Raw genomic sequence first — 21,906 nt, 5'->3', positions numbered from 1 at the left:
TGCTTCACTTCTGTATTCCGAGTACGCGGCTAATCGTCCCTATCTGTCCCTATGGCTGTGTTAGAAAGTACAGCTTTGACGTGGGTAAACTATGAAAGTGGAAACATTTGAGTTATTTCAACCTTTTGTGGTGGCCCTTTACGTAACAATCAGAAAAGTTTTCAATCCGCGCTCTTGCTTCCTAAAGAAATCTTGTGATAGATTTTCTCCTTCCTCTTGCAGCTCCTGATGCGTGGAGATATTCCCTTCCTCCCCAAATGTCCACCGCTGGAAGCCTCCGTCGGTGGAACAAACACCAAGAAAGAAACGAGCACAGGAGCGCACCAAGGTAAGGAGATATGTATTATTCAATACAGAGAACAAGCAAGTATTCACTTACATGTAGGTAAAACTCCGTCCGATTTAAAATTCAGCCAGGCTCTTTAACATCACATCGGTAGCTCAGCGGGATAAGGCCTCGGTCCCGCTGCGCTCGTTGGCGCGGGCGGCCATGTCGCGAGTTCCCCACCAGCAGGGGAATCCTCGCGAGCCGGTCCCGGTCCCCCCTGGCGGCACAGCGCACTACACGCTGTGGCGCGTCATCCGCTAGGAGACACAAGAAAATGGTGTTTCCTAGCGTTGACGCGTCACGTGGTGTGGCTGTGAGCCAATGGGGAGGGGAGGCTTCGGGAGGAGGAGAGGCTTCGGGGAGCGGGGAGGAGTGTGGAGTGAAAGCAGGTGAGTGCCTGTCTGTGTGTGTGTCTGAGTGCATGCGTGCCTGTCTGTGTGTGTATGTGTGTGCCCGAGTGCGTGAGTGACTGCCTCTGTCTGTGTGTGTGTGTATGAGTGCGTGAGTGCCGGCCTGTGTGTGCGCGCGTGTGTGTATGAGTGCGTGAGTGCCTGCCTGCCTGTGTGTGTGTGTGTGTATGAGTGCCTGCGTGTGTGTGTTTAAAGTTACCCTCAGCAGCTCCAGCCCGAGTCCGTGGAGGGAGGGGGGGGGGGAGAGTAGCGGGTCCCTCCTCCCTGTCAAGCCTCCCACCTCCCGCTCCGGCTCCCGCTCCCTACAGACCGCATATCGCGGTCTGTGTATCTCAGCGCACCGCCTGTCTGCAGTGCGGGTGCGCTGACTCTGGGAGCGGGGCCTTAGCCTTGGGGGGGGGTTGGATGCTGGTGTGGTTTGATCCCGCGCGCATGGATTAGCCGGTAACACCCTCGTAGCTACCCACTTCCGGGTTCACACGTCGCTGCGGTCTGAGGTAGGCCCCCTCGTCTCTGTCGCTGGGTCTGACCGTCCCGAACAAGGGAAGTTGTGGTAGTTGAACGCTGGCTGTGTGCTTAAAAGCACACTATAGTGTAGAGCAACCGGATGGCATAGAGCCAGGTTCACACACTTGGTTCACTCCTGTGCTTGTTTCTTTCTTTACGTAACAATATGAGCCTTCTTAACTGTTGCTGGAAATGTTACCTGTATCTCTGCTCCGAGGTGGATATCTTTTACCAGCTGCAGTTCAAGCTGCCGTTTAAAATAAAAAAAAAATATTCCCACTCAATATGTGCATCAATACAATCTGCACACTGACAAGTGATTCGCTAAGCTGCAGATCGATCTGGTCTCCTGTAATCGATCGCTTTGCTCGGGGTTATTTAATTCAGTTATTGCTGGGCTACAATACCCACAATGCAATGTTCTGTGTGGAAGATCATGTGACCAGGCAGGCACTGGATACAACTGGTGCACTGCTAGAGATGGCAGGGCTCAAAAGCCAGAGCCTGTCTCAGAAGGGAAAGGGGGTGTGACTTTGTAAATGGTTTCTATGGAAACAAAAAAAGCTTCCTACAGTACATTAAAAATGTCTTTAAAAAAATTTTTTTTATTAAATGCTACAAGTATTTTCTCATAGTACAGAACTGATTTATTTAAATAATAATTAAAAAAAAAACACACACATCTAGGTTGAACTGCAGCTTTAAAATCCGGGTCTTTTAAATTTCTTAACCAGAATGTCAGTAATATTGGAAGAGCCATTGTAGCACCAGGGTTGTGTAATCGCTTTTGCGATGATCACGTGCTCCTGACTCTCGTGCTGTCACATCAGGAGTGATAGGGGGGACTTACGTTATGCTTGTGGCTCGAGGGCTGTGTTCACAATCATCCTACAGACATGAGCAAAAAAAGTATGATATTCCGTGAACGTCATATAGGCCATAAGAACTGTGCGAGATTTCCTGAACATCTTAAGGCCTGGGTGGCAAACTCCAGTCCTCAAGGGCCACCAACAGGTCAGGTTTTAATGATATTCCTGATTCAGCACAGGTGGCTCAAGCAGTGGCTCAGTCAAAATGGCTGAGCCACTGATTGAGCCAACTGTGCTGAAGCAGGGATATCCCTAATACCTGGCCTGTTGGTGGCCCTTGAGGACTGAAGTTGGCCGCCCCTGTCTTAAAGGCACTAATAGATGGAAATCGGCACTTATTTTATTTAATTAATCGGTCAATGTTTTAATCCCATCCCAAGACGTTTTGATAAAGATCCAGGAATAGGATTGAAACGTTGACCAATGAGATAAATAAAGTAAGTTATTAAGTTACGAGAGTGCTGATTTGCTTGTAATTGGGACACATCTGGACTGCTCTGTTCTGCGTGCGTGCTCCATGAACGGCTCCTGTAACATCTTTAGGGCACTGAAAGGGTCAGAATACTATCCCGTGAACTGACATTACTTCTATTTGGTCCGGGGTTAAATCCATTGCTGCAGAAGCATCAGGAAATATAAAAGTGTAAAGGCAGAGAGTTGTATCCTAACTAATGTCATAAGGAAAGGTCTTAAACGTCTGAATTATTGTTATGCACAAAAGCTAACAAAATCTGACTGGAAATATAAATACTCTGAGAGGATTTTAATTGAACTGCTAAAAACAAAAACAGGCTTTTTCATAAATGATGTTCTGATGTGTGTGAACCCATTTGTGATGACATTTAAGTGGAGTTTTTACTCTGACTGTATAGGTCAGTTGTCCTTATTGAGGAAAACCTGCAATCTGGTTACATAATGGTGGCAAAATCAACAACGCTTAAAGCAGCAATCAAAGGCACTTAAAAAAAAAAATACTTATTTCATTACACCGGATTGAAGCAGGGGGTCTCTGGAGCTAAACCCCGTTAGTTTCAGCTCTGGGGACCCCCTGCCTTTCGAGATATTTACCTTCGTAGGGGTTGCCGGTAGCTGCTCCGCTTGGCTGGCAGGGTTCACGTAATGGTGGCGTTTCAAAGCTCCCGCGCCCTGCGGGCCAATAGGAAGCTGTGATGTCATCAGGTTTTGCTTCTTATTGGCCCGTGTGACCTTTAAGCGTTAAACCACAGCTAGCCCAGCCAAAAGCGGCTACCGGACCCCTTATGGAGGTATCTCGGGAAGCAGGGGGTCCCTGGAGCTGAATTTAATGGTTCAGCCCCGGACACCCCTACTTCAATACTGTGTAAACAATTTTAAATAAATGTTAACAAAAAGCGCTTGGATTGTTCTTTTAATTCATTGGTCTGCTCATGCAGTAGTTATCACCTTCATGTTATCCGCTGCTCTTCCATACATGGTATTCACTCCTTTTTACATCTCAGCCTTTTGTATTTAAATTGCCTTTCACACGGTATGTCTTTCTGACAAGAGTCTGTAGATCTGTGAGTTGAGAACTGTGCGTGTTCCTTTACAGAAATACAAGATAATCTGTACATTTCTATGTATGGCATTGCTGGGGAGATTGCCTGATTGTTACAATGCAGTGACTACAGTCGGTGTGCCAGTATGGGCAATCCCCGTGTCTATTTCGACTTAGACTTTGAAGCTTTTATCACATCTCCCTTAGGAAGCCGCATCAGTTTCTTCTATTCAGAAGAAGCCTTCTCCATGTGTCAGCCTGCTTTATGTCTTTGATGCTTATGTCCTGAAACCTTTATCAGCCTCCATTGAAGAGCTACAATGCACTGTTAGCAAGCGATTCATTGCGGACGTAATGAAAAGAGGTTCAGATGCATCAGCAGAGCAGGTAAGGAAATACTGGGTAAGGCATCAGGTCATGATAATAGCACCCAGGACACCTGAAAGTTGGGAGTAAAGATCAAAGGGAGGGAGAAGAAAATAAATGAAACTTGGTTTTAGACGAGATCTAGGTTTCAGTGCTGTCGAAAAGCTTGGGTCGTGCACTATATTAACTACTTGAGCTGAAGCTGTAGTGGAGGTTGCGTGATGCACACAACTGACGCTAGGATGACAGATGATCAATTAGCGGGAGTATGGTAAGATATAAACTATGCAAGTCGCTGCAGTGCCCCCTTTTAAAATGTGTGGGACCATTGAAGCCCTTTTTATAATTGGAGAACCTTCAGCCTCCAGAAAATGTAGTCCTGTAGGAAACACACTTCAGGTATTTTTCTTGATATTGCACTGACAGTGTATACAGTGCTGTACATTATTTCAATTTTTTTTTTATGGTATCACTCCGTCTGTGTGTATGTTTGCTAATGGAAATGCTATTTCATCATCCTTCTGGACCCGAGACAAAGTGTGATAAAGGGACAAGGAGCTGACACTCCGTTCAAGGTGACATTACTACTCTTTGCCGCACAGTATACGAGAGCATCAGAGGAGCTATGTATTGGTGCTACAGCTATATATTGCGAAAGAGAGAGGCTGATTCAGCCTGTGCCCCTTATATTGACATATTTGGTTCCTTATCTGCACTCGCGTTCATGTTTGGGGAGACTGAACAGCCATGGCTGTATTTGGCTTTAGCAATGCTACCTACCAAGCCGTTCATCGTAAAGTACCCAAGATGGGGCACAGCTGCTTTCAAATGAAGACAGCGGCCCAGCCCTTCTACCACGCTGGGGAAACCTCCCAGGAACCATGCAAATTGATTTCATGGTAAGTAAATGAGGCTGGATGGCTCGAAAAACAAAGCCTTTGCCCTTAAATAACCTTCAGGGTTAAAGTTCAACGTCTATGCTGAGATCCCACGTTAAATGACTTTAGTTCAGTCCCTAATGACAGACATCCACAAAAACAAACCCATTCATGAGGAGTGTCCAAATCTTTACCAATATTTCAAATCGACAGACTAAGCTTCGATTGACATCTTAATAGAAATTTTACCAGACAAAACGGCTCTTGCAGTGTTTGAACCTGGACTTACAAATCTCCTAAGTGATCCCTCCAGATCCTTTCTTGGGACTATTGTGCCTTTGTGTCACAGCTATTTTAATTAAATAGCCTATTATTTACCTCCTTTCCCTTCTTATATGCCAGGCATCAGAGAGGTTAGAGGAGCATTTTCATACACAAATAATAAATTCCTTTCTTTGTTAAAGCTGCTCTAAGAGAACATGGCATCATATGTCATTCCTATGGGTCGCAATTCAGATAGGTGCTGTTTTTTTTTGTCCTCAACTCTTAAATACAGCTCAACCCCGTTATAACGTGATCCGTTATAGCGCAAATCCGCTTATAACGCGATGCAAGCGTGGCTCCCAATTTTCGTATTTATGAATACTTGACAACACGATTTTTGGTATCTTAAATACTTTATTGTACAATGCATACAATTGTACATTATTTCTAGCGCGATCCGCTTATAACGCGATGTGATTCTTTGGACCCCAAGCACAGCGTTATAAGGGGGCTGAGCTGTACTCACATTTATGCCCAAAGTGGCTAACTGGTGCTAGGTCTTAGAAGGTGAAATCCCAAGTAACTCACCAAAAACCAAACTTTTGTAAAGAATGTAACTTTGTAATTGGCACCCCATAAAAAATAGTAAATAAAGATGGGCAAAACCGGGTGTGTGTGAAATCAGAGGCTTACATTCCAAAACCAAAACAACCCCCCAAGCCCTTAAGATTTTTTAGAACCAGAACCCAAACGAAAATATTGAGAACCAAAACCAGTCCACTAGGCCAAGTGCCAATCTGCACAGTGAAGTTGAAAACTTGGGGTGTTTCTCACCATATCGTTTCTAATTATTTTAAGTTTTTCCGTTATATCATTTTAGTTTCCTCATTTTTTTTTTTTAGGATTTCAGACTTATTTTGAGAGTTGTGTCATGCTTTATATTGGTTTAACATAATTCTGGCTTATTTTGAGTTTCTTGCATAACTTGTTAAACCAAAATCAAACAAATCGTGTTTTGAGCAGAATCACACTTTAATCTAAAATGCAAACCCCAATGAAAGTGGCCACTCTTCCTAATAGCAAAGCTTGGTCTGCTTTCATTGTTTTGGAATTGAATTACAAGTTGTATTTCTTAGTGGTCTCTGAGGAGGTGTTTGTCAATCAGGTGTTCTCTTTAGGCTAAGGCCTGGGACACAGTGGACTTGAAGCTCGCTGAGCCGCGCTCCTGCTCTGCCTCGCCTGCTGAAAATTATGCTTTTTCCTGTCCTTGCAGGCGAGGCAGTGAGCGCGCTCAGGGGGCGGAGCGGAGGCATGCCGGTAGGCGGGCTAGTCCCCCGCTCCCATTGGATGGGAGCGGTCACGTGACCGCTCCTCCGCTTCCCCGAGTGGCAAATTTCAACCCTGCCTGTCTGTTCCAAGTTTCGCAGCCTCCGCACGCATCAGCGCGCATGCGGAGGGGGAAACTATAGCCGCGCTGATGACAGATGCAGGGGCTTTGTGCATCTGCTCAGCGCGGCTCAGCCCGCCTCAGCGACGCTTAAACTCACTATGTCCCAGGCCTTAGGCTGAGGACCCGCTGCGGTCGGCGGCCGCGCGCGGGCCGGCCAGCCTCTTACCTGCACTTTGGTGGTCCCCGCTGTTTCCTTCCTCTGTGGCTGGCTACGTGCTGTGACGCGTCAGCCGGCCGGAGCTGCAAGCCTCTAGTGATCCGGAGCGGTGACGCGTCACGTGGTACGCAAGGGAACCAATTACAGATTGGATCCCAGCAGCCAATCTGAAGATAGGTAGTGTTAACCAATGGGAGCGCATATTTTTGTGTTTGTGTGATGCCCCCCCCCCACGTCATGGCTGAGCCCACCCGACCCATTTTGGCCACGCCCCCGCGCCAAAAAAGTTAACCGCAGATCGCGGTGCAGTGACTTGCACGCGGCACCGGCAAGCAAGTCGGCCGTGCGGGCGCATGCAGTGGGGCCTTAGCCTTATGCTGCGCTTATAGTAACGGCGATGCGATGTCGCGCCAAAACAAATACATTGAATCCATCGCATGCCCTTATAGTAAGCGGGATGGCGACGGAGCGACCAAAAATTTGGTAGTCAGTATTATTTGATTTTTGGAGAGACAGTCGCCACCTGTGACTGTTTCTAAAACAATTACAGAGCGCCTACTGCACTCTGCCCTCCCCCTTGGTGACGTCACTGGCTTTGTCGCCAGCGACGTCGCTCAAACTTTAAATACAACTTTCGCCAATGGCGACGGTGACGTCATCGATCGCGTCACCGGCACTATAAATGCGGCCTTAGCCTTATCCTGTCCTTCTCAGAGCCAATAAAGATAGAGGGTAGAGAAGACTTTGCCTGTGCGAACTCTTATTGAACACACAGTGACATCAGACAAAAGGGAGCAGCCAGAGGGGTTCTCAGCTCACCGTGTTTACACAATAACTTAAAAAATCATATTAAATGCTTATACAGTAGGTGTCAGATTTTGATAAACAAAAACAAACACTAATCAGTCAAATGTAACCACTTAAATATACCACTCCTATAACTTTTCTTTGGTCCTAGGAGGGATTGCCCCCTTAAGGCCGCGCGTATAGTGCCCACGACGGCAACGCCACCCGTCGTCGCTCGTGAAAGTTGTATTTCGCTTTGTGGCGGCATCGTGGGCTACCAGGACATTGGGGCGATAGCCCGTGAAAAATCAAATATTGGCGGCTTCAAAAAAATCGTGTCGCCCCGTCGCGCTTACTATAAGCGCACGCGGCGGCGGCGATAATGCATTTGTTTTCGGGCAACGTTGCGTCGCCAGCACTATAAGCGCGGCCTAACTCCCACTCAGGCGAATGGTGTCACTTTTGCGGGGACTGCTTGTGCAAAGCCCGACAGCAAAGAGGGCACCTGATGTTTGCAGGGTTATCATTCGAGGCCTCTTTAAAATGTGAAAAACTACACCGTTTAGGTATCTAAAATTAAATCGGAATATCACGTGATCACCAGACTGGGGCAAACTCCCGCTACGGATTTCTGGTGTATGTTTGCCATTGAAAATGCAGCTTACACACAGTGCCGCGTCCTTATTTAGTCGTTTAATTGGCATCGGCTTCCTGGCTAATACTTTCTAAGAATGAGCTCCTGGGAGAATGCGCTCTGAGCTCTCTATAAAAAGGCGAGGAAGAGTGGATTGCCATTGAATTGCAAATTGTGCTTCATTTGAATGCACGCCGCTCTGGAAGCCTGGACGCCTGCAGGCACACACCGAGAGACTATGTCTATAGTAACAAAAAAAAGGATACTTAAAAAGGAAAGTGACATGGGCCCAGGCAAGAGGATAAATAACTTCAGTCCAGCCTGCCACTTGTGCTTCAGAATGAGACACTTGTGAAAACAGAAGCAGTCATTATGAAACCTACCTGAGGAAGGGGCTTAATATGCTTTCAAAAGCTCATTCACAAGGAGCAGCTTACAAACGTCAATGCAAGTCCCAGAACAAGGTGTCTGAAAAGTGAACTTTTCTTCAGGACCCATGCAGCTGCTACGGGGTGGCCAACTCCAGTCTTCAAGGGCCACCAACAGGGCAGGTTTTGCAGGATATCCCTGCTTCAGCGCAGGTGGCTCACTTACTGGCTCAGTCAATGTTAAAATAGCACAAATCTAGTGATTTCGATGCCTGCCCAAAAATACCAATAGTTTTTTTTTTTATGACCTACTCCAGGCTGGAGTAACGGATGCTTCTCTCCTGTTTTTTTAGCGGTTTTAAGCAAAAAGTACAAGATGAACAGTCGTGGTGTTTTTTCGGTGTCTTTCTGTTAAAACCTAAAACGAGAACCCCTACTTATAACACATGCATCTACATATTAACCCCGTTGTAGCGCAAGCGGTCAGCTATCATGGTTTCCATGACTAGCTGACCACGAAGGGTGATAAAGGGGTTAATACAGAAATAAAACTACACAGTGATGACATCACAGATTTTTCCAACCAAGCTCCCCCTGGTTGGCAAAATCTGTGATGTCATAAATGGAGTGAAGCACATGGTACCGAAACGAATATGATTGGATGCTAAACCATGTGTCCCCTATGGCACGTCTTTTGCGAAGGCCCTGGCCATTATAAAAGGCCAGGGCCCTTACAGAAGACCGGGAAGGCCACATCCGGTGGCTGAAGAGTCAAGAAGACGACTGATGAGAAGAAAATAAATACTTACAGATGAAGAATCTTCCATCAACAGAGGATCCAGGGCTTCGGGTCAAGTTGAGGCTCCCCCTTCACAGGCCCATGGATTACAAATAGACCATTAGGCATTTGGATTACAAATAGGTCATCGGGTATGGGTTGTTTTTTTGGTGGGATTTTTACATTTTTGGGGGCCAATGTGCCTTGGATTATGTTATGTTTTTAATCACTTGTTTTTTGGTGGCCATTGGGGCTTGGATTAATTTAATGTGTTTTTTTTTTGGTTGGGCATGTAAACTTTTTTGTGGATTGGTTCCAGGGGGCTATATCCCATACAATGAGGACAGCCTTTATTTGGGATTCAAACAGCGTTCATCCATTTCAAGGGCATTCACATTACTAGTAAACTACAACCTCCAAAGTCATTGCTTCTAGGTAAAATCTATCTAAAATAAGCTTGTAGGCCCTTGCCAGTTCTGCCAACCTGAGCACGTATTATGCAGGAGACCAGTATAATAGGAGGATGTAGTAATTTAGCAATGTAAAAACATCGTCAAGGAAAGTAGCCAATCCCATAGAGCAGTCATTTTCAACTGGGGTTGCACCCCTCAGGGGTTCCATGGTCGCATGGGGGGCGGGGGGGAAGAGCTGGGACAACTCTCCTAGCTGTCTCAGGCCTGGCGGCATGTCGGCACCCCACACAGTAGTTACCCGGCGGCTCCCTAGCTCAGCAGCAGCCGCCCGGTCCATGCGATCCTTCCTCTCCCTGCTCCTGTCGGCGCCAGAAGTCGCATTCAACTTCCAGCTGCCGGGAGGAGTTAGTGGACAGGGACAAGGTATGTGTGTGTGTAAGAGAGAGAGGGGGAGGATGAGGGGGCAAGAGAGGGGGGAGGATGTAGGGGGACAAGAGAGGGGGTGAGAGTGCAAGGGGGCAATAGAGGGGGGAGAGTGTCATGATAATATCATTAGATATGTATTTTGGTCAATCTGGTGCTTCAGTGGTTAATGAGCTACAGTTTGAGTTTTAAAAAACAATATATTGGGTTTGTAACAGGTCAGGACTTTTCCAGGATCTGGGCTGGTCTTCAAAGGGGACTTAATTTGGGGGGCCTGTCACAGATGGCCCACTAAAAGTGACACATGCATTTTTTAGAAAGTCATAAACGACAAGCAGACATGACTTGTCAGCCTCAAAGAAAATGTGAAAAAAAATGTTTCCTCTGTCGTGATTTACGACAGGGGTGAGCTTATGTTGTTTTAATGGGGAAAAAAAATCATACTCAAGTCTTAGCAAGGATTATGAAAATCAGATTTCAACAAAGGTGTGTTTGGCCCAAACACATGATTTCTCGCTTCTGCGCTAGTGACCTGTTTTATGTTTTATCCTGTTATTTTAACAAACTGTCCTACATTTACTGTAATTGTATGTTCTTATAATCCTTTTACTGTTATCTAAGCACTATATTTTTAATATACCGTATATTAAAACATTTATTAAGTAATGCTTTGGGCTCTGAATAAACTGATTGCACGCTCTGGAGAGAGTATTTACATTTCCGGACACATTTTGCTACAACAGATTTTTGTGTGTTAAGTGCATAGTTTTTTCTAACATAAACAGGGACCTGAGACGCTGGCAGATTTATCAATTTTAGATCTTTTATTTGCATTTCTCGGGTGGTGGAAGCATATAGATAGGATTGCAATTGAGTAAGGGGTTAAAATTAACTAATTGAAGGTACCTTGCGCAGGTGAAAGGTGAGTTGGCTAGAGTAGCCGTGTGTATTAATCCTGGTTGCACATCTAGGTCACTTGCTCACTTGTGTGCTGTTCGTGACAGATGCTTTATGGGGACTGAGTTAGGGGAGATATTGTTCATTTGATGGACCTTTGCGGAGGTGAAAAGTGGTCCAGCTTGAGAGCTGTGTATTAACCCTTGCCCCATATGCAGGTCACGTGCTCACAGGTGTGCCGTACCTGACAGGGAGAAGAGGGGGGGTGGGAGAGGGGAGAAGAGAGAGGAACTGTAAGGGCAAGAGTTGTATAAAGCGAGGGAAAGAGCATAAGGGGGGAGAGATACTGACGCGGGAGGGAGGGAGTGTAAAGGGGGAAGAGAGAGATGGACAAACAGCGGGGAGGGAGACACAAACAGACGGGGTAGGTGGGGGGGGTAGAGGGTTGGGGTAGACAGTGGTAGGCACCATGATATACCTCAAGAGGGCCACACATCACACACTCACACTATACTGTATATAAATAAGTGCACAGGCAGGAGATATGTTTAGCTGTGAGTAGAAGCTTCTACCCGCCCACTCCAGTCAGCTTCTTAATATCTGCACACTCATTGGGGCAGGCTGACCTGGGGGGGCAATTGCCCCCTGGGCCCATCAGGTTGCAGGAATTCAGGCCAGTAGGAGGGAGAAGGTGCAGACTGGCACACTCCAGCCCCTCCTATGCAGGACAGCATGTGTACGTGACAGGCATCTACACATTCTGGTCCTTGGAGGGTGCTCTGCACCAGGCCTCCCTGCTATGCTACTCTTGGTAAGGCAAGATTGTGTGTGTGTTGTTACTTTAATGTACAATGGAGTGTGAGGGGGCTAATGTGTGTATATAAGGTTTGAGGGGATTCATTTGGTGTATGTGGGGGCTTCATTTGGTGGGTATATGGGGGGTTAATTTGGTGTATATATGGGGGTGGGGGTTAACACCTGGAGAGCCTAAAGGGTTGTGACACAACACCTCTGCCACATTGTGGTCACATGTCCGCGGGGGCCATTTTGCAGGAAACGTGAGGAGGAATCCTCTGTTTCTTCACTTGGCAGATCGTGTCCTACGCTCCATGGGAACGCAGGACGCGATCTAAGCAGCAATAAAACCCCTCCGTTTGATATGTTGTAGTGACTACGTCCTGGGGCACCTAAAGGGTTATTTTGGGTTTATACAGTTAGGTCCGGAAATAATTGGACACTGACACAATTTTCATAATTTTGGCTCTGTACGCCACCACAATGGATTTGAAATGAAACAACCGAGATGCAATAGAAGTGCAGACTTTCAGCTTTAATTCAAGGGGTTGAACAAAAATATTGTATGAAATGTTTAGGAATTGCAACCATTTTCATACACAGTCCCCTTATTTCAGGGGCTCAAATGTAATTGGACAAATTAACACAATCATAAATAAAATGTTCATTTTTAATACTTTGTCGAGAATCCTTTGCAGGCAATGACTGCTTGAAGTCTGGAACACATGGACATCACCAAACGCTGGGTTTCCTCCTTTGTGATGCTTTGCCAGGCCTTTTCTGCAGCTGTCTTCAGTTGTTGTTTGTTCGTGGGTCTTTCTGCCTTAAGTTTTGTCTTCAGCAAGTGAAATGCATGCTCGATCGGGTTGAGATCAGGTGATTGACTCGGCCATTGCAGAATATTCCACTTCTTTGCCTTAAAAATCTCCTGGGTTGCTTTCGCAGTATGTTTTGGGTCATTGTCCATCTGTAAAGTGAAGCGCCGTCCAATCACCTTCGCTGAATTTGGCTGAATCTGAGCAGACAATATATCCCAATACACTTCAGAATTCATCCGGCTGCTTCTGTCTTCTGTCACATCATCAATAAACACTAGTGACCCAGTGCCATTGTAAGCCATGCATGCCCATGCAATCACACTGCCTTCACCGTGTTTTACAGATGATTTGGTATGCTTCGGATAATGAGTCGTTCCATGTCTTCTCCATACTTTTTTCTTCCCATCATTCTGGTACAGGTTGGTCTTAGTTTCATATGTCCAAAGAATGCTGTTCCAGAACTGGGCTGGCTTTTTTAGATATTGTTTGGCAAAGTCTAATCTGGCCTTTCTATTCTTGATGCTTATGAATGGTTTGCAGCTTGTGGTGAACCCTCTGTATTTGCTCTCGTGAAGTCTTCTCTTTATGGAAGACTTGGATAATGATATGCCTACCTCCTGGAGAGGGTTCTTCACTTGGCTGGATGTTTTGAAGGGTTTTTCTTTACCATGGAAAGGATCCTACAATCATCCACCACTGTTGTCTTCCATGGACGTCCAGGCCTTTTTGTGTTGCAGAGCTCACCAGTGCGTTCTTTTTTTCTCAGAATGTACCAAACTGTTGATTTGGCCACTCCTAATGTTCCTGCTTTCTCTCTGATGGGTTTTCTTTTTTTTTTGCAGCCTAAAGATGCCCTGTTTCACTTGCATTGAGAGCTCCTTTGACTGCATGTTGTGGGTTCACAGCAACAGCTTCCAAATGCGAATGCCACACCTGGAATCAACTCCAGACCTTTTACCTGCTTAATTGATGATGAAATAACGAAGGAATAGCCCACACCTGTCCATGAACAGCTTTTGAATCAATTGTCCAATTACTTTTGGTCCCTTGAAAAAGAGGTGGCTACATATTAAAGAGATGTAATTCCTAAACCCTTTCTCCAATTTGGATGTGAATACCCTCAAATTAAAGCTGATAGACTGCACTTTAAGCACATATTCATTATTTAACTGTAACTTGAATTTATTTTGGTACACAGCCGAAATAACAAAACTTGTATCAGTGTCCAATTATTTCCGGACCTAACTGTATATGGGTTGTGGGGGGATCATTTGGTGTCCTGTAAGTATGGGGGGGTTAATTTGGTGTATGTATGGGGAAGTTAACTTTTGGTGTGTGTGTGTGTATGGGGAAGTTAATTTGGTGTATGTATGGGGAAATTAATTTGGTGTGTGTATGGGGGGGTTAATTTGGTGTGTGTATGGGGGAGTTCATTTGGTGTGTATGGGGAAATTAATTTAGTGTGTGTGGGGGAGTTAATTTGGTGTGTATGGGGAAATTAATTTAGTGTGTGTATGGGGGAGTTAATTTGGTGTGTATGGGGAAATTAATTTAGTGTGTGTATGGGGGAGTTCATTTGGTGAGTGTATGGGGGAGTTCATTTGGTGTGTGTATGGGGAAGTTCATTTGGTGTGTGTATGGGGGAGTTCATTTGGTGTGTGTATGGGGGAGTTCATTTGGTGTGTATGGGGGGTAATTTGGTGTGTGTATGGGGGAGTTCATTTGGTGTGTGTATGGGGGAGTTCATTTGGTGTGTGTATGGGGGAGTTCATTTGGTGTGTGTATGGGGGAGTTCATTTGGTGTGTTTATGGGGGAGTTCATTTGGTGAGTGTATGGGGGAGTTAATTTGTTGTGTGTATGGGGAAGTTAATTTGTTGTGTGTATGGGGGAGTTCATTTGGTGTGTCTATGGGGGAGTTTATATGGTGTATTTATGGGGGAGTTTATTTTGTGTATGTGTGGAGTGGTTAATTTGGTATACAGTATGTATGGGGTGTATATGGGAGTTCTATGCACTTTGGTATGGTGTGTGTGTGTGTGTACCACTTGATATTTGGGCTGTTTGGTTATGCTTGCCCCCCAGTTTAAAATTTGCCAGTCCTTGACACAGATAATCACTGCCCTGCACCCCCTGCCCCCTCTCTCTCCTGCACCCCATGCCCGATCTCTATCCTGCACCCCATGCCTGCTCTCTCTCCTGCACCCCATGCCTGCTCTCTCCTGCACCCCATGCCTGCTCTCTCTCCTGCACCCCATGTCTGCTCTCTCCTGCACCCCATGCCTACTCTCTCCTGCACCCCACGCCTGCTCTCTCTCCTGCACCCCCTGCCTCCTCTCTCTCCTGGATCTCTGCCTCCTCTCTCTCCTGCCCCTGCTGAATTCTCTCTCCTGCACCCCCTGCCTCCTCTCCTGCACCGCCTGAATTCTCTCTCTCTTTCCTGCACCCCGGCCTCCTTTCTCTCCTGCACCACTTGCCTTTTTTCTCTCCTGCACCCCCTGCCTTTCTCTCCTGCACCCCTGTCTCCTCTCCTGCACCCCTGCCTCCTCTCTCTCTCTCCTGCACCCCTGCCTCCTCTCTCATGTACCCCCTGCCTCCTTTTCTCCTGCACCACTTGCCTCCTTTCTCTCCTGCACCCATGGGCGTCCGCAGAATTTTTTTTTGGGGGGGGGGGCATAATTTATAACCGCAGCGCAATGGCGGTCCCGGCTGCGGCACAGATTGGTCCCGACTTGGGAGTGAGACGGCTTTCATTGGTAGGTAGTGTTACCATGAGAGCCGCATCACTCCCGAGTGCTACCAATGACAGTGCGCTGCGCTTCCTCCTGCGTAGCAGCATAGGCTAGCCTACCACTAGCTGCCTGCCGCGGCGCCAGGGGCACCCACCCACCTCCGTCCCGGTCCACCCACCTCCGTCCCGGTCCACCCAGAGTCTGTTTTTGGCGTTTATAGCGCCGTTAACGTACTGTACGGCGCCATAAATGCCAAAAACAGCCCAGGACTGGGAGTGATCCAAGCAGAGCCGCCAACAGAAATCATGGGGCCCAGGACAAATGAAAGGAGCAGGCCCCCCCCCCGAACCCATAGCGCACCTACCACGAAAAAATATCTTTTAGAGCGCAACTTTTACTTAACTGTTTTCTTATTGTGATACAGAATAAAACATTACAATGCAACCTGTTTATTTTTATATTTTCAACAAAAGACGTGTCTGGGTGAGTGGGTGAGTGGGTGAATGACAGTGGGTGGGTGAATGACGGTGGGTGGGTGAATGACGGTGGGTCGGTGGGTAAATGACAGTGGGTGGGTGGGTAAATGACAGTGGGTGGGTGGGTGAATGACGGTTGAATGACGGTATGGATAATGACCGTAGGTGGCTGGATGAATGATGGTGGGTGGGTGAATGACAGTGAGTGAGTGGGTGGATGGGTGAATGACAGTGGGTGAATGACAGTGGGTGGGTGGGTGAATGTTGAATGTGGGTGGGTGAATGATGGTGGGAGAGAGTGACTGGGTGGGTGGGAGACAGTGACTGGGTGGGTGGGAGACAGTGGGTGGGTGGGAGACAGAGGGTGGGTGGGAGACAGTGACTGAGTGAGTGACAGTGACAGGGTGGGACAGTGACTTGACAGTGACTGGGTGGGTGACAGTGACTTGGTGAGTGACAGTCAGTGACTGGGTGGGTGACAGTGACAGTGGGTAACGGTGACAGTGGATGACAGTGACAGTGGGTGACGGTGACAGTGGGTGATGGTGACAGTGGGTGACGGTGACAGTGGGTGACAGTGACTGGGTGGGGTGACTTACCTTGACCGGGTGGGTGCAGCTTGTCGCCGGACGCTTCCCCCTCCTGCCCCCGATATCCCCTTCTGCCCCCGATATCCCCTTCTGCCCCCGATATCCCCGCGGCAGCTACCAGGGATGGGAGGTGGGCTTGGGGAGGGGGCGCGGGAGGAGGGCTCGGGAGGGGCATGGGGGGGGCAAGGCCACGGGTGGTGGGCCGGGGGGCACGTGGGAGGTGGGTGCGCGGGAAGCTGGCCAAGGGGGGGAAGCGGGCCGCAGAGGAGCTGGTACTTCCCCCTCCGTCCCACGTTGGGAGCAGGCCGCAGAGGAGCTGGTACTTCCCCCTCCATCCCACGTTGGGAGGGGGAGCGGGCCGCAGAGGAGCTTGGCTTGTACTTCCCCCTCCGTCCCACTTTGGGAGCGGGGGGAAGCGGGCCCTGCTTGCCCTGCACATGCGCGCTGGGACCGCGGGGAATCGGCGCCATTTTTTTAAACTTTTTTTAAAATTTATTTAATTAACTGGTGCCCGGCCGCGCAGGGGGCCCGGCCTGACCCACGGGGCCCGGGAAGCAGTACCCTTTGTCCCCCCTGTGCCCCCCCTGTTGGCGGCCCTGGATCCAGGGAGGGCAAGCGCCCCCCCTTGCCCCGTCCTGCGGACGCCCATGCCTGCACCCCCTGCCTCCTTTCTCTCCTGCACCCACTGCCTCCTCTCTCTCCTGCACCTCCTGCCTCCTTTCTCTCTCCTGCACCTCCTGCCTCCTCTCTCTCTCCTGCACCCACTGCCTCCTCTCTCTCCTGTACCCCCTGCCTCCTCTCCCTCCTGTACGCACTACTCCTTGTCTCTCGCTCATCCCCATGCACCCATCTCTCTCTCTCCCACATGCACCCATTGCCCAGCCATTTCTCTCTCCCTCGTGAATACACTGCTCCTCACTCTTTCTGCTTCCTCCACCAATGGTAGTGCCCCCTTATACTCCTCTAGCCCTTTGCCCCTCCGTTGACTACCCCTGTGGTCCCCACCAGTGATCCTCCGTTTCTCCCCATGATGCCCGCCCTTGATTGAGTCCCCCCTGATGTTCCCTCCTGTGCCCCTCCGTGTGATTGTACTAGCAATGCCAAGCTCAGCACCCAGACACATGTGTGCACAAGCTGTGAGTGTGTGCAGTGTGCTGTAAGTGTGTGCAGGGTGCTGTGAGTGTGTGCGGTGTGTGCTGTGAGTGTGTGCAGTGTGCTGTGAGTGTGTGCAGTGTGCGTGCAGTGTGCAAAAAAAATGTTTTTTTTAAATATTCGGGATCCACGCTCAAACCGTGTTACTGCGGATCCGCGTTATAGCGGATCGCGCTATAATGGGGTTGAGCTGTGTGTATATATATATATATATATATATATACAAATCATGAATATCTGGCACTCCTGTAGTGATATAATGACCTGGTGCTTATGTCATAAAAAATAATAAAGCATACATTACCAGCAAAGGTAAGGAGACAACAGAAGGTATAAGCACCCCCCTAAGGAAGGTCCCGTTCAGCGGACCGAAACGTTGGATATATGTGCAAGTTTCTTTAATACAGTTTATAGCTGCTTATACCTTCTGAGTGCTGTTGTCTCCTTACCTTTGCTGGTAATGTATGCTTTATATATATAATAGATTTATATATATATGTATATGTATGTATGTGATATCAATTATCAGTCCAAATAAAAAAGGTATCATAGGACAAGCTTTCGAGAGTGTTTCTCTCTTCCTCATGTCAGCAATACTGACTAACTAAGGATTCTGTGGCTAAAGCAGAGATTAGGAAAGGAGAAAAGAGAAAAAGACAGACAGAGATGTATTGCTGACCTGAGGAAGAGAGAAACACTCTCAAAAGCTTGTCTTATGATATCAATTGTTAGTCCAAATAAAAATGGTATCATCGAATACTGAAGTACTCATTTATTCTGCACTATCGCAACTGGACCAACACGGCTATTTCCGTTATATATATATACTGTATTAAAAAGGTACACATATATAGAAAACATTGTGTAATAAGCTTTCATCTTAGTAGAAATATAAAAAATGGTTCAAAAAGGCACTCGCAAGTATATATATTTTTAAATAGCATATCACACATACAGGTAGTTGTAAACATCGAATCACCTTGGGTGACACTCGTAAGAAGCGCGTCTGGCATTGGGATCGTCAATATAACAACCCAACATGTTTCGGAAACATCTGTTTTTCTTCCTCAAGGGCATTTTGATAAAGATGGAAGGACCTTTTTCACAAGCTGCAATGCCACATAGTGGATTCAATACACGGACTTTCGGACCTGCTAGAAGGCCATTCATTTTCTTTATTACCCTTAACCTTTTGGTTAAGGTCATTATAGATCTGCTCATCTTAAATAATTATATGGATTCTCTGTATAGACATTTTATATTGTCTTACCTTCAACTATCCTGCATTCTCCAATCCTCGACCTCGGCTTACCTTCAACTATCCTGCATTCTCCAATCCTCGACCTCGGCTTACCTTCAACTATCCTGCATTCTCCAATCCTCGACCTCGGCTTACCTTCAACTATCCTGCATTCGCCAATCCTCGACCTCGGCTTGTCTTCGACTATCCTGCATTCACCAACCCTGACCCGGCTGCCCCACGACTACGAGTCCCACCTCCGTACGCGGCTTCGCGGCTACAAGTCGGTGTTTAAATATCACCTCGGTCTCACAGTTTGTGGCGAGCATCCGTTACACAATGTACGTAGCGCTATTCCCATTTAACTATATATATATATATATATATATATATATATATATGTAGAGGTATCAGTACCGTGTTAGCCGAGCTTCAATAATCAAAAAAATTAAAAAATAAATAGATGATACCGTTCTGTGGCTAACAAAATGCTTTTATTTGTGCGAGCTTTCGAGATACACTGAAGAAGAGATCAGTGTATCTCGAAAGCTCGCACAAATAAAAGCATTTTGTTAGCCACAGAACGGTATCATCTATTTATTTTTTTGATTTTATATATATATATATACATATACATATATAAAACAAAAGGAGAAAGCGCACAACCCATAGCATAAAAACGTAAGGATATTTAATATAGAAGTAGAGGCAAGGGAATCAAGCTCACTCACAAAAGATCAAATAAAACAGGCATGTATATATAATGTATATATATCACCACCACGGGAACAACACAGCATGGCACGGGAACTGCACAGCTAAGCCTCCACAGCAAAGATGTTGAAACCGCTGATAGCCGCTAGTCTCCCACATCAGACCTCGTGGAGATGGTATTGGTGTATACACTGAACACAGAAGTCCTTCGTTGTCACTCCTTCCAATCCGGATAGGTTCTCATCTGAACCAACACTGGGGCTCTGTGCAGCAAGGATGGAAGTTCGCCAATCCTTCCATCCTCCATTGATGACGTAGTGTCGGCACTGTAGTCCTGACGTGTTTCGTCAGACCAACTGACTTTGTCAAAGGATAATGGAATCTTAAATCAAACAGACACATATATATACACAAAAGAGCGGGTTGCTTAGCAACCATAGTCCTATCGAAAAGCAGAACTCATACACATGCGCATGGATACGCTGATCGAACTAGTGGGAAAAGAAAATACACGTTAGATACAGTATATACTAGCCATAGAAATATATATACATTGCCCATATAGAAATTTGTTTTAGGCAAAATAAATAAATATAGAAACACATGATGTTATGGATTAACAGAGTGCAACATTATAATATGCTGCACTTTGCAAATATGAACAACAACCAATCAATAGTGTCCATGTAATGACTGTTGGCATAAGTATATTACTAAGAGGGGCAGTGAGTATATAATCACACCACACATATATCTTTATATATAAATACCAATATTCTAGATGTATATAATAATTATTCATTATACTTAACTATATTGGTCATTGTTCACAATAAGCAAAAGAAAAGAGGGAAGCATCGAACTGAGGACTCTGGGAGAGATAGGGTAATACCCCTGAATATATTTGATACAGAAAACCAAAGTTCACACAATGGTACTTTTGTCTAGAGACTCATTGAATCCACCAGGGGTTAGAGTCGCCAGCTGGTAGATCTAATAAGTCTCAAGCTTACACAATAGTTTGTACCGATCACCCCCAATGAAAGAGGTGATATGTATTCTAATCCTATGATTTTTAATGATTTTGGATCCCTTCTGTGAACTGTATCGAAATGTCTGTAAATACCATGACTGCTAACACCGTTTATGATGTTCCTTCGATGCTCAAGAAAACGAGCACATAAAGGACGCGTGGTGCGGCCCACATATTGTTTGCCGCAACCACACGTCAGCATGTAGATGACATACATGCTTAAACAAGTAATTGACCCCAAGACACTGTGCATGTTTCCCCTGACAAAAGAAACAAACTGGTCAGATATTGACAGATGCCCACAGGTGATGCAGCGTGACCTGCCACACCTGTGGTTTCCAACAGTACTCAATTTGGACAAATCAGAAGAAAGACTGTTCCTAATTTTAGTAGGTGCCAGTATATTTTTTTTTATATTTCTGGCCTTCCGAAAAATGATTGATGCCTTTTTTGGTAGAAGTGGCCCCAAATGGGGGTCACATTTTAAAATACCCCAATGTTTGTTTAGGATCCTACCAATAGTACCTGATGATTGATTGAAACCTGTTATAAACCTCAAGGACATAGATGGATCTGGAGTATATTTATTTATATGTTTCGTAGTATTTTGTCTCTTAAGTCTAGATTGTACTAGAAGTGAGGTTCTATCTAGAGCCGAAACTTTATCAAATGATTGTTTAATAAGTTAGTATTTTTCCTTCCTCTGTTATCATTTAGACCTATTGCATTATTATATCTTCATTTATTTACCATTCTTTCATATCTATTGGCGCTACTATTCTTTGGTTTTATATATATATATATATATATATATATATATATATATATATATATATATATATATATATATATATATGCTACTTTAGAAGATTTAAGAGATATGTAAACAATGAAGGATAAGATTTAATAACTATTCCTAAAAGAAATCAGATACAAAGTCATCATGTAAGTGCTAATGCTAAATCTGCCTATACTGTATGTACAGTAAATAACCCCCACTATGCCTTAGATTGTGGCATTTTCATGTACAGGGGAATATAAATGATTTCTTTAAAATGTAAGATTCAGTTACATTTCCCAATTCTGTGAGGGTAAGCATAAAAACACCTCAGAACGACAGCCTATGATACTGTGTTATTACAATGACTTTTTTCCCCCCATTTGGAACAACAAGGGTGAGACGAGATTTCTCAGAAATAATGTCATTACCTTGGTAAGTTTAGGTCAACATTATACTCAAGCCACAGTTCAACTAAAGAAAGGGCTTGTGTGGTCTTGAAAGCTCATGTAAAACAACATCTATGTATAATTTGT

The 21,906-nt window shown here is 45.9% G+C and overlaps 1 long non-coding RNA gene across 1 annotated transcript in view; it reads left to right on the top strand.

Moving 5' to 3' along the window:
• LOC142463806 (uncharacterized) overlaps positions 1-13,801 on the top strand; it is a 35,672-nt gene extending 21,871 nt beyond the window's left edge. The window contains exons 3-4 of the long non-coding RNA XR_012787501.1: positions 223-328; positions 13,500-13,801. This is a non-coding gene — a long non-coding RNA (uncharacterized LOC142463806). The remainder of the gene's footprint in view (positions 1-222; positions 329-13,499) is intronic.
• The last annotated feature ends 8,105 nt before the right edge of the window (positions 13,802-21,906 follow it).

This window comes from Ascaphus truei, chromosome 12 (genome assembly GCF_040206685.1).
Source record: "Ascaphus truei isolate aAscTru1 chromosome 12, aAscTru1.hap1, whole genome shotgun sequence".
NCBI classification, from domain to species: domain Eukaryota; kingdom Metazoa; phylum Chordata; class Amphibia; order Anura; family Ascaphidae; genus Ascaphus; species Ascaphus truei.
The sequence above is the reverse complement of the archived record's forward strand: the minus strand, read 5'-3'. Positions and strand labels throughout refer to the sequence as shown.